A 14,215-nucleotide genomic window follows, 5' to 3' on the forward strand; every position below is an offset into this window, starting at 1 on the left:
ATGGTCTCTCATTCTTCAGTAGTCTAGTCTGGTGGTTTTCAAGCAGGGGTGATTTTCTCCTGCAGGACATGAAGGGAAATGTCTGGAGACATTTTTGGTTGTCACAACTGGCGCCTCTGGTGGGTAAGAGCCGAAGATGCTGCTAAACATCTGACAATGCACCAGATAGCCCACCACCACAAAGAACTGTCTGGCTCAAAACGTCAATAGTACCACGGTTGAGAAACCTTAGTCTTAGCCCTTCTTTACATGGTGGCTGGGCCTCAAGCTGCTAACAGTGGGAGTTACCAGATCTTTTGAGGCCTAGAATTTCCTCCACATTCTATTAGTCAAAGCAAGCTGCAAGGCCAGCCCTGATTCAAGGAGATTGGAATTGGCCCTCCTCTCCCATCCATGAGCAACTACTAATGTACTTTCTGTGTGTATGGATTTTGGGTGGCCATTTTTATAGGCAATCTACCACAGCCAGGGAGACTATACAATGGGAGACATTCACGTGGGAGATGGTAGTGGGTTTGAGCTCAGGTAGCAGCAAAGTATCCTCATGAGAAAATGAAACAATGGCAGAGAAATCTCTTTGCAAAATGTTGCATAAAAATACTAATTTCCAGAGCTCCTGGGTGGCTCAGTTGGTTGAGCGTCTGACTTTGGCTCAGGTCATGATCTCACAGTTCGTGAATGCAAGCCCTGCAATTGGGCTCTGTGCTGATAGCTCAGACCCTGGAGCCTGCTTCCAATTCTGTTTCCCTCTCTCTCTGCCCCTCCCCTGCTAGTCCCTGTCTCTCTCTCTCTCTCAAAAATAAATAAACATTAAAAAAATTTAAAAAATACTAATTTCATAATCTACACTGTCCCCAACCAGGAACTGCTGTCCCTAGCAGCTTTCTGTTAAGCCCAGCTTTCTCTCAACAGGCCTCTGCTCTGTGACTAGCCAATCCCCCCTGCCCTCTGTTGAGTTCATCAAAGCTTCTGCTGACTCAAGAAGAATCTAGAGAATGATCACTGCAGTGAAAGTCTCAAATCATCCCCCAGGGCCCCTAATAACAAAACATCTGCTTGTCATTCTCCCCTACCCCTCTGGGTTTTAGTGAGAAAACAGTGTTAAATGATGATAATGGTAAACAACTTAAAAACTAAGCCTCCTGGCTTCCAAGAAGGGAGGCCTAATTTGAAGGCAGCTAATTATCCACTCATTATAATTTACAAATAGTAGTTGTCTTGCCTTCTGTCACTGGTCTGTGAACAATGGTCGTAAAGATGGGGAAAAATGTCCAAGTTACCACATTTTAGAAAGAAGAGGGCAGAGAATCCCCAAGTCAAAGAAAGAAATCTTATCAAACACGTAGCCTAAGTCTCTCATTTTATGGATAAGGACACTGAGGCCTCAGAGAGGGGATGGGACTTGCCTAGAGTTGCTCTGTAGCCGGTGGGTGGCAGAATGGGCACTGGAACCAAAATTTCTGTGCTGGCTCCAGCCTAAAGCCCCACCCAGGGAGATGAAAGGGTAGCTCCGTCTGCCCCATGCGGCCTGGAGACTCTACACTCAGACCACCCATCAAAGTGGCAATTGGCACGTCCAGGCCTCTCCATAATCATCAGTGTGGGACTATGGAACCACAGAACCAGGAGGTGGAAATAATTCCTCAAAGGTTGGGACATGGTTTAAATTGCAGAGGGGGGCTGGGGCTGGGGCTGGGAGATCTTTGCTTCACTTTGAGATTAAACATTTTTTATTTGGTAGCATCTTGTGCTTTTCATATAGGACCAGAAATAAAGAGGTTTCAGCTACTTGGAGATGGGAAAGGTTGGAACTTAACGTTTTTTAACCATTGAACCTGGGGTTTCAATGCAATGGAATATTGCCAGCTCTTCAGCTTTCCTAGGGAGATCACGAAAAAGAAGTTACTGGAAGATATGTGCCTTGACCATCACTAAAAGAGGGAACCCCTATCCTTCTCATGTTCCCCAGGCAGCACAGTCCTTGGAGGACTGCAGAATGCAGCCAGGTTATAATTATTCCCTGACATACACATTCCTAGCTAGATCCCTGCACTTCCCTTGTGTAGCATTGATCACATCTCATCATCTTGTATTTCTTGTGTGATTGTTTAGTCAATGACTGTCTCCCTCATTAGACTATGCATTCTGACAAGTTAGGGACCTTGTCTGTTTTGTTTCCCAACTTTATCCTTAGTTCTTAACTTGGTAACCGACATTCAATAAGGTGCATTAAATATTTGCAGAAGGAGGGCTGCCTGGCTGGCTCAGTCGGTAGAGCATGCAACTCTTGATCTTGGGATTATAAGTTCAAGCCCAATGTTGGGTGTAGAGTTTACTTAAAATAAATCCTAGAAAATATATACTTGTGGAAGGAATGATTGAATCAAATCACCAAGTTAATCTAGACCAACTCTTCCAATTTCAAGTAAAGAAAATGTGGACCAAAGACGGGCAATGACTTGACCAGGGTTACAGAGCAAGTATCTAATAGCTCCTTGCTGATTATTCACTTACATAGAGTAGTGCCCGAAATAAGGCTATTTCGAGGAAATGCAAGCCTGAGGGGATGAACTGTTGTCCATGCTTTGGACAATCATAGTCCCTCTCCTTAAGAGAAGACTCCCTTTGAGGCAGGAATTCCAAACATGAGTTCATGTAGGGGCTCCCAGGATCTATGCATCCCCTGAATTGTATACAGATGAATTGGGGAATTTTTTTCAGTAGTGAGGCTTCAAGACTTTCTTCTGATCCTCAAAAGAGCAAGATCCCCAAAATGCTAATAATCATTCACATGAGCTCTCTGCTAAAGCTTTCATCCCCTTCTAGCTAGAAAAGCCACTCTATAGCCCAAGAATTTCTGGTGGCAGAAATATGGCTTAGTGTGAAGGTGTGGGGTCGGCATTGTTCAGGGTTAAGTGGCTAATACATGGGATCAGAGAAATATATTTTCAAATAAACAAATAAATTTATTTTTAGCTTCAGTTGGTTGGGGGTGTCAGAGAAAGCTTCTTGGAATAGGTGCCAATTAAGCTGGGCTACAATGAACTGTGAAGGTTTGAGAGGCTGGAAGTGACATGGTTTGAGGGGGGGAGATGGGTGGCCCCAATGTCCCTATCAACTCCCCATGCCCAAAAGGAGGGCTTGTTTAAATTGTTCAGTATCAGGATCATTTTGGTCCAGACACCAGCCTAGCTGTAGAATCTCTTTTTCCCTCCTCCTTTAGAAGGAAACATAGGCTCTTTTTGTGATGACAACCATTGCTGGCGACCCTTTGTCCCCTCCGTTGAATTATTCATCCTCCAAGATGAATTATTAATTTCCAATTTTGTACAGCAAATGCCAGGCAAACAGGTAGAAGTGGAGTTGAGACCCTGGGCATAGAGCCACAGATTTCCCCAGGTCCCCTGAAGCACAGACCATCAGGGCCAAGAAATTATGCAGGAATCTGCAAGGGGCTCACCCTGGAATACACTTGCCTAAGGGCAAAGTTGGCACAAGATCGAGATCGTGGTGTCTGTGAAGTGGCTGGGTTCCATTCTCCTCCAGCTCACGGGCCCTTTGTTTTCCTGGGTCTTAGCTGTAGCACACCCACCTGCTTCCAGTGCCGGGCTGCGCTGCATATCCAGAGTGGTGTTCAGCTGCATTTGGCAGAGTGACTTGGGTTTGATTCTAAACCTAGGATCTGAGTAGCCCTGGGTTAGTCCAGCAGGGTTTCTTAACCACAGCACTATTGGTATTTGGCCCAGATAACTCTTTGTTGGGGACTGTTCTGTGCATTGTAGGATGTTGAGCAGTATTCCTGACCTCTACCCATTCAATGCCAGTGGCACACCTTCCTCTCCCCCACGTTGTGGCAACCAAAAACGTCTCCTGACATTACCAAGTGTTCCCTGGAGGGAAAAATTGCTCCCACTTGAGAGCCACTGGGTTAGCGCTTTTACTTCTTTGAAGTTAGTTTTTGTCTGTTAAGTGGAGATCAGAGTATCAGTTACCAGGGTGCGATATGGCGATCACATGAGATCACAGATGTGAATTCTCAGTTTGTTCAGTGTCTCCACCCGAGGACTTGTCTGCTGCACAAACTGATGGTTTTCTTTTGTGCTTAAGTCCAGGTCTTAGTTAGGATTGTGTTCTGCTGCAAGTAGTGAGACATCCACCTTAAACTGACTTGAGCAGTGAAGGAGTGTAATGGATTCACATAACTGGAGACCCAGAAGTAGATTGAGCTTCAGGTTTGGTTGATTCAACAACTCGCATGTTGAATCAACCTCAAGGATCAGTTTTTTCTGTGTTTTTGCTTTGTTGTATACAGTGAGGACTGGGACTGAGACCTTAGGGCCTCAGGATGACCTCCAGCAGCAATTGGCACTGTGGCCTCCTTACTCACTTTAGTGTTCAAAAGAGAACATCTCTTCCTGCATTTCAAGCCAAAGCCCTTGGTGTCAGCCTGGCAGGGCCACTTAGGTCACAAGGCCACTCTGAAATTAGCATCTACATCCAGTGGAATGGGTGTGCTGGTTGGTTTAAGCCCTTTAAATCCTACTCCTGGAACTTGGCATGGAATCATCTCCCCCGGTATATGGCCACGTAGATCCCAAGAGAAGATCTAAGCACTGATAGGATCTAGTGATCATTCCTGAACCAATCATTCTATTTAGAGGGGAGGAAGAGACTGTGTAGATTGGCTGGACCTGAGACTTGACCAAACTTTGGAGTTGAGGGTGTAGGGATATGGGGATGTCAGATTCACCCAATCACAGAGAATGAAAGTGGGGGAGGCTTGGTTTCTCAATCCCCAAAGTAAGGATGCTGCTGCCAGAAATGGTGCTGAACAGGCAAGAATAAAAGATTTCCATTGCAGGTGGTCAAGAGAGGGCCCATGGGTGGTGATGGTGGGACATGTTAATATATCTGTAGACTAGATCAGACATCTCTGTGTACCACTTCAGGTCCTCTTGGGCTCACCTCTTATTCCAATGTGATAGATGCTCTCAGGTGCAACTTAACAATGCTTACCTCTTTCACTTCTTTCATGGGGGGGATGGAGGGGGTACTTGACAGCCTCAAAACTCACCTGGAAGCGTGAGATGCTAATGCCCTGTGAGGCAACCCTTGACCAACGGGAATGGGAGGTGATGGCTAAATGCTTCTCCCTTTGGGGTGCCTGGCTGGCTCTGTTGGTGGAACATGGGACTCTTGATCTGGAGATTGTAAATTCAACTCACATGTTGGGTGTAGAGATTACTTAAAAATAAAATCTTTAGGGGTGCCTGGGTGGCTCAGTTGGTGAAGCATCCAACTTCAGCTCAGGTCATGATCTCACGGTCGATAAGTTCGAGCCCCGCGTCAGGCTCTGGGCTGACAGCTCGGAGCCTGGAGCCTGCTTCGGATTCTGTGTCTCGCTCTCTCTCTGCCCCTCCCCTGCTTGCACTCTGCCTCTTTCTCTCTCAAAATAATAAATAAACATTAAAAATAAAATCTTTAAATGCTTCTCCCTTTATTCTTGGAATAGATGCTCCTGAGATATATTTCCTAAGGCATTTCAAAAGATCCCGAGGGATACTCATGATTCATTCTTCTTCTGGCCCCTGCTCCTTGTCTGTTCTTCACTCCTGCTCCCTGGGGCTACTTCCTAAATAAACTATCCACACAGAAACCTTTATCTCAGATTCTAATTTGGGGGGAAACCTGGATAAGCCAAAGATTTTAGTTAATCTAGGATTTAGATTTAAGTCTTTATACTTTTTTTTTTTTTTTAAGATTTTCTTTAAGTAATCTCTACACCCAATGTGGGGCTCAAACTCACAACCTGAGATCAAGAGTCACATAATCTACCAACTGAACAAGCCAGGCGCCCCTAAGTCTTTCTACTTTTTAGGCAACATGTAAAAGTAAACGAAAGTAAGTTTTATGCCTTTAAACTGGCCTCCTGCCTGTTGATTGGGGGCCGTGCTCAGAACACGGTGCACTCAGGGAATGAAAGTCAAAGACTCTTGAAACCCAGTGAGTCCCAGGCTTTTCCTGGCAGGAGACAGCAGCCTGACAGCTGGGTGGGCAGGCGGGCAGCAGGAGCGGCCCAAAATGAAACTGCTGCCCAGAGAAGCTGTCAGAGGCTGACTGCAGGCCTTGAGAACTTTATCAAGATGTTGCCAGCCAAATTGGGAAGGCTGCCCTGCCTCAGCTGCAATCCTGTGATACTAACTGATGCGTCAGGACACCAACATGTCCCCAACTCTACTCGGGCATCAGGTGCTTTTTTGGGGTGGTCTGGCGGTGACAGGGCACGAAGCAAACCTTTGCAGAGATGGTGAGAGGGGTCTGGAAAATGGTCTTTCTCTAGCAGACCTGCCTCTCCACAACTGGCTACAGACGTATGTCATAATATGGTTTCTGTTTCCTGCTCCCTGGGCTCAGTTTCCTCCACTGATGCCTGGTGACAATCCCTGACACCTTGTATGAATGCCTCATTATCTCAACCCCCTGGCCCCTACCCATACGTCTACTGTGCTCCCCTCCCGGTAGGACCCTCAGCCACCCCTGCTGGGCCCAACCCTTGCTCCTTGTTGTCAATAAGGCCAGCAAGCCCAATACATCTTACCTTTGCACATTTCTCTACCTCCCCAACAGAAAACCACAGCAGAACCAGCAGGGCACAAAAGCAGCCTGATTTATACATATTTGGCAATATCTCAGTTTCTGGACAGGCATATCAGGGGAATTTGGGGCTGGACTAAATGGTTACTGATTAGCCCCCATCTGACTGTGTCATTCCTTGGCTTCATATGTTTCATTGGCACCCCATGGCAGTTCAAGGGCCTGTGTAGGGCATTCAAGCCTCTTCAACCTTGTCTCATCTTTTTTTTTTTTTTTTTTTTTTTTTTTTTTTGAAGGAGAGAGCGTAAGTAGGGGAGGGGCAGAGAGAAAGAGAGGGATAGAGGATCCAAAGTGGGTTCTGTGCTGACAGGCTGACAATAGCAATCCTGATGTGGGGCTTGAACTCATGAATCATGAGATCATGACCTGAGCTGAAGCTGGATGCTCAACTGACTGAGACACCCAGGTGCCCCAACCTTGTCTCATTTTGTCCCACAACCTCCTTCCAGTGAGCCTACTATAGCTCCATGACATCCCACACTCCCTCTAGTTCCCATGCTTGTACTCCAACTGGCCCCACTGCATAGGAGGAGGTTCCCACTCTTGTTCCTCTATTACCTGGCTTACTTTGAACCGTTTTTCAGGTCTCAGCTGACTGCCACCTCCTCCAGGAAGCCTTTTTTACTTTCTCAAGCAGTGAAATTCCTCCTGCAAGCTCCCATGTTGCCTAAAATAAACCTTAACACATTGCTTTGTACCTGTCTATTTATGTGTCTGTTTCTTGCAACAGGCACTATATTCCTAGGCATTCAGATACTATCCCTAGCTTACCCATCTTTCCCTCAGGGCCAAGCTTGGTGCCTGACACAGATAAGGGGCTAAGTAAGGGTTTGTTGAATAAATGTTAAGAGACTTCAAAGTGTCTCATAATTTGAGCTGAGGGTTTATTAGAGGAAACACAATTTCAGGTTTTGTATAACATCTAAAAGTAGAACAATAATACATGCGTTAATATGGAGTACTAATATTACCAAGTTATATTCATATATTAAATATATATTTGTATACACAAACATTTTAAAACTCATATGGCTACCAATATTAAAACACATTGTTGTGTGTGTGGTTTTTTCTTTTTTTAACATTTTATTTATTTTTGAGACAGAGCCCAAGCAAGGGAGGGGCAGAGAGAGAGGGAGACACAGAATCTGAAGCAGGCTCCAGGCTCTTAGCCGTCAGCACAGCTGAACCCACAAACTGTGAGATCATGACCTGAGCTGAAGTCAGACACTTAACTGACTGAGCCACCCAGGCACCCCTAAAACACTGTTAAAAACAGAAAGAAAATAAATATGTAACAACCTAACGACATAAACATTGTGTATTTTCCTCCAGTCCTTGCCTTTGGGCAGGCATATTCTCTCCCATTACAGCAAGTGCTATGTCTACCCTTCACTTAATATTACAGTATCATCAACATTTTTTTAATCTTGGAATTTAGGTCTTTGGACCTAAAATGAACTTTAGAAATGGTCCCATCCATCTGTTTCATTTTCAGAGAGGAAGTGAGGCCTGGAACCGTAACTGGCTCAAAATTACCCAACAAAATGACAACTCTAGTTTCTAAACTTCCTGACATGTGATGTCACTTTCCAGCCCCATAGTCTTTGAGATTTTCTCAGACACTCTCTACTTTGGGATCTAACAGGAAAATATTTTGAAAGGAGAGTTCCAAAGCAGAGATGCATCATAATTGGACTTGCATGCAATTGCTTTTGAGAGTTTAATGACGTACAATTTTTTACTTCTCTTTTTTTGTTTATTCGTTTATTTTGAGAGAGAGAGAGAGAAAGAGAGAGAGAGAGTGCTTGAGCAAGGGTGGGGCAGAGGGAGAGGGAGAGAGAGAATCCCAAGCAGGCTCTGTGCTCACAACGCAGGGCTTGGTCTCATGAACCATGAGATCAGAACCTGAGCCAGATGAAGAGTCAGAGGCTTAATTAACTGAGCCACCCAGTTTTTTTTTTGTTTTTTTTTTTTTTGTTTTTTTTTTTACCTCTGCTGGAACTCTCACACACGGCTGGTGGGAAGGTAAATTACACTGGTGCAACCACTTTGGAAAACTTGCTGAACATCCACCTATTCTACGGCCAAAAATTCCTCTCCTATGTGCACTCCACCAGATATGAGCACTTGGGTCCATCAAATGACAAGTGCAAGAAGGTTCACAGCAGCCTTATTCATAGTAACTCAAAATTAGACACAACTCAAATGTCCATCCACAGTAGAATGGAGAAATAATTGCAGTATCTTCATAAAATAAAATACTGCAGAACAGTGAAAACTAATGTATCTTTACTATGTGTCAAATCATAGATGAATCTCAGGAATTTAATGTTAAGTGAAAGAAGCTAGACATAAAAGGGAATATGCTGTATGAGTCTATTTATATAAAGTTTAAAATAAGGCACATTAGGGGCACCTGAGTGGCTCAGTCGGTTGAGCATCCGACTTTGGCTCAGGTCGTGATCTCAAGGTTTGTGAGTTGGAGCCCTGTATCAGGCTTGCTGCTGTCAGTGAAGAACCCACGTCTGATCCTCCGTCCCCCTGTCTCTGCCCCACCCCCGATCACACTCTTTCTCTCTGTTTCAAAAATGAATAAACATAGGGGCACCTAAGTGGCTCAGTCGGTTGAGCGTCTGGCTTTGGCTCAGGTCATGATCTCACAGTTCATGGGTTCGAGCCCCACGTCAGGTTCTGTGCTGACAGCTCAGAGCCTGGAGCCTGCTTTGGATTCTGTGTCTCCCCTCCCCTGCCTCTCCCCCCCTTCTCACTCTCTCTGTCTCTCAAAGATAAACTTTAAAAAAATTTTTTAATAATAATAAATAAAAATCAAAAAATAAAATAAAATAGGACAAATTAATCTATCCTGACAAAAAAAAATGGTTATGGGGGAGGCTGTTTACTTATAGCAGTCATGAGGTAGGCTTAGGGGTTGACAACATTCTATATCTTCATAGAGGTGTTGGTTACATGATTGTTTACATATGCAAAACTTCATTGAGCTAGATGCTTAAGATTTGTGTATTTTCTGTGTGAAATAAAAATTTAAAAATATATTAAGCTCTCCAAACTGGTGTAATCTGAGTAAGGTATGTAGTCTTGTTAATGTCCTTGTTTTGAAAATGCACTATAATTGTATGAGATGTTGCCATTGAGGAAGCTGGGTCATGGGTATACAGAACCTCTCTGCACTATTTTTGCAACTTCTTGTGAGTCTGTAATTATTTCAAAATATGAAGTTAAAAAAAATGGGGGGCGGAGCACCTGGGTGGCTCAGTCACTTAAGCCTCCAACTTAATTTTGACTCATCAAGATCTCACAGTTCATGAAATGGAGCCCCACAGTGGGCTCTGTGCTGGCAGTCTGGAGCCTGCTTAGGATTCTTTCTCCCTCTCTCTTTGCCCCTTTGCCCCCTCTCTGTCTCTCTAAACAAACAAACAAACAAACATTTAAAAAAATTGGGGGTGCTTGGGTGGCTCAGTAGGTTGAGTGTCTGACTCTTGATCTTAGCTCAGGTCTTGATCTCAGGGTCCTGGGTTCAAGCCCTTGTACTGTGCTCTCTGCTGGGTAGGAAGCCTAGTTAAAAAAAAAAAAAAATTCTCCAGGGGCATCCGGGTGGCACAGTTGGTTAAGCATTGACTCTTGGTTTTGGCTTGGGTCATGATCTCATGGTTAGTGTGTTTGAGTTCCAGATCAGGCTCTGTGCTGGCTGCTTGGGGACTGCTTGGGATTCTCTCTCTCTCCTCTCTTTGCCTCTCCCCTGCTTGCACTCTCTCTCAAAATAAATAAATAAAACTTTAAAAAGAAATCTTATGCTCCCTACTCTCATTACAAAATCAGACATTATAAACATATTATTTTCTTTTACAAACATATTACTTTTTCAATCACATGCCTTCTGGAATTCTTTCCTACCTTCAAACAAATTTATGAATCAAATTAATTTATTTTCTTTTCCAAGTAGTTTTAGGCCTTCCTTCTCTCCCTCCTTTTTTTTTTTTTTTTTTTTTTAAGTAGGCTCAACTCCCAACGTGGCTTAAACTCACATTTCTGAAATCAAGAGTTGCATGTTCCACCAACCTGTCCAGTCAGGCGCCCCCCTTCCTTCCTATTCTTTTCTTTTCACTTTTTAAAAAAATATTTTATTTTTAAGTAATCTCTACACCCAACGTGGGGCTTGAACTCACAACCCCAAGATCAAGTGTGCACACTCCACCATCTGACTTAGCCAGGCGCCTCTTCCTTCCTTTTCTTGAGTGTCATTGTATCTGGCCTCTTCCTCTTTTCTCTGGATTACTCCACCTCAGTGAATGCCTTCTCTGAGAGGGTGTCTCCACAGGATATTACTATCCAATTGGTGAATCAGAGCTGGGGAGCCTAGAATTCTTCATTTCACTCTCCTCCCTGCTCCAACCCCTAGTAACCTATGGCCAGGTCCTAGTTTGTAAGTCTGGGTTTACCTGTTTAGAAAATGGGTTGAATAATAGATGCCTCCCTCACTGGGGTGTTAAACTTTAATTACTGTTTGCAACATTGCCTAAGATGTCGAGATGAAAGGCAGTTTTCAAGGTCCATGTTACTGGCATTAGTAATAAAGCTGAGGAATGTGTTTGTGAGTTTGCAAGGTTGTCATAACTGGGAAAGGGGGGAAAAAGTTGATTTTATGTGGAAAAACCTTGCCCAAAAACCAGCCACAGATCCCGGTTGGTATAAATAGCAAGAACATGTTGTACCTCAAAGGACTTTGCAAATTTCACATTCTTCCATGCCTCTGAAAAGATAGAACCCACACTTCCAAAATTGAAAACAAGGAGTTACCTGGGGTTAGAAGGCAGGAAATTCAGGGGCCAATTTTTGGCTGAGACCATTCTCAGTTCTTTTCACAGTTTACAAGAAAACCGCAGTTAAAGCACGGGGTTCTTTATTTTTACTGCCATTACTTTGCTTTTTCTTTTCGCATTCTGATCACATTTTTACCGATATAGCAGTTAACAAGGACTCTTAGAAATCTACCATTTTTGTGAGCACTTTATAAGAGGAAAGTAGGATCAAATAAAAAGCTAAAACTCAGCCCATGTCCTCAGAACATTTACCATCAAGCCAGAAGATAAATAGGAATGAGTGGCCTATATTTAGAATTTATTTCATGGTGCCCTGTTATTAATAATAACTTCCCCCCTTTGGAGTGTCCAAAGCCCTTTGAAATGCTTTGCTTCATTTGATCCACCGACAGTGCTAGAATTACAAGCTCTGATTTGAGGGTGAGGAAGCTCAGACAGAAGAGACTTTTCTAAGGCCATGAAGCTTGTAAGGGATGGTGTTGGTACATAATCACAATCTTGGGAATAAAATGGTCTAGCGTAATCTAGGGGAAGGATCGAGTTTTCTTTCCACTATACTATCATGCCTGGTGGTTACTCAAAGAAGAGAGCCCTGGCCTTTTGTCCCAGGTTCAAACCAGCCTAGCCCAAACACCAATGCCACATGGCATCTAATCTGAAAGTGGAGTCATACAGAGTTTAGGGGTGTGAATCTTCAGCTCAGGCTTTGGATTCATTCCTGGCTCTTAATACTATGCAGATTGGGACAAATGACTTTACTCCGCTGAACCTCTGTTTTCTCATCTGTTACATAGAAATATAATAACAGTGTTTCCTTCTCTGTCAGGTTCAATTAAAAGAGATAATCAATGGAGAGCACTTAACCCAGTGCCTAACATATATAGACCTTTCTAATGGTTATCAGGTGAGACCTTAGTAGGCAAATGAATGATAAATGCATCTTCTCCACTGAAGAAGTGGCATCTTGGGCCAAGAACTCAAAGGAATGTTTTATTTATTTTTTTATTTTTATATTTTTAAAATATTTATTTATTTTTGACAGAGAGAGAGAGAGAGAGAGAGAGATCATGAGTGGGGGAGGGGCAGAGAGAGGGGGAGACACAGAATCTGAAGCAGGCTCCAGGCTCTGAGCTGTCAACACAGAGCCCGACACGGAGCTGGAACTCACAGACCACGAGATCATGACCTGAACCGAAGTCGGACGCTCAACCGACTGAGCCACCCAGGCGTCCCTCAAAGGAAGTTTTTAAAAACCTATTTTGAGATAATTGTAGATTTACATGCAATTGTAAGAAATAATACCAACAGAGATTCCCTATGTCCTTTACCCATTTGTCCTTAATGATAACATCTATATCAGAGGTAGGAAAGTGATGTTGTTAAATCCACCCACCTTATTCAGATTTAACCAGTTTCATATGCACTCATATCTATGTATGTGTTTTGTTCTCTGGAATTTTATCACATGTGGAGATTTGTTTGACCACCACCATAATCAAGACACAGAATACTTCCGGGGTGCCTGGGTGGCTCAGTCGGTAGAGCATGTGACTCTTGATCTTGGGGTCGTGACTTCAAGCCCCACATTGGGTATAGAGATTACTTAAATAAATAAACTTAAAAAAAGAAGATGCAGAAAAACTTCTAACACTTCCATTTCAAGGATCTTTTGGGTCATAGTCCTAGCCTCTCTCTTCCTCCTCACTTCCCTAACCCTTGGCAACTACTAACATATTCTCCATGTCTATAATTTTGAATTTTGTCATTTCAAAAATGCTATATGTATATATAAACTCATATGATACGTAGCCATTTTAAGGTCAGTTCTTTTCACTTGAGCATAATTCCCTTGAGATCCCATGGAGTTGTTACATGTATCAATCGTTCCTTATTTTTCGTTGCTGAGTAGTTTTCTATAGCATTATTTATTTTTGAGAGAGAGAGACAGAGGGTGAGTGGGTTAGAGGCAGAGAGAGGGGAGATATAAAATCCAAAGTTGGTTCTAGACTCTGAGCTGTTAGCACAGAGCCCAATGCGGGGCTTGAACTCAGAAACCTCGAGATCATGACCTGAACCAAAGTTGGATGCTTAATCAATTGAGCCACACTGGTGCTCCCTATTATTATTATTATTATTTTTATTTTAGCCATTCTGATAGGTGTAGTTATATCTCATTGTGGTTTCAATTTGTGTTTCTCTAATAACGAATGATGCAGAAACTGTGCTTATTTGCCATCTGTATACTGCCTTCAGTGGGATGTCTGTTCATGTCTTTTGCTCATTTTTGCTTTTCATATAAATTTGTTTAATATGAAATTTATTGTCAAACTGGTTTCCATACAACATCCAGTGCTCATCCCAACAGGTGCCCTCCTCAATGCCCATCACCCACTTTCCCCTTCCTCCCACCCCCCATCAACCCTCAGTTTATTCTCAGTTTTTAAGAGTCTCTTATGGTTTGGCCCTCTAACTTTTTTTTTTCCCTTCTCCTCCCCCATGGTCTTCTGTTAAGTTTCTCAGGATCCACAGAAGAGTGAAAACATATGGTATCTGTCTTTCTCTGTATGACTTATTTTACTTAGCATAACACTCTCCAGTTCCATCCACGTTGCTACAGAAGACCATATTTCATTCTTTCTCATTGCCAAGTAGTATTCCATTGTGTATATAAACCACACTTTCTTTATCCATTCATCCGTTGATAGATTCATATAGATTTT

Source organism: Neofelis nebulosa, chromosome 11 (assembly GCF_028018385.1).
Source record: "Neofelis nebulosa isolate mNeoNeb1 chromosome 11, mNeoNeb1.pri, whole genome shotgun sequence".
NCBI lineage: Eukaryota > Metazoa > Chordata > Mammalia > Carnivora > Felidae > Neofelis > Neofelis nebulosa.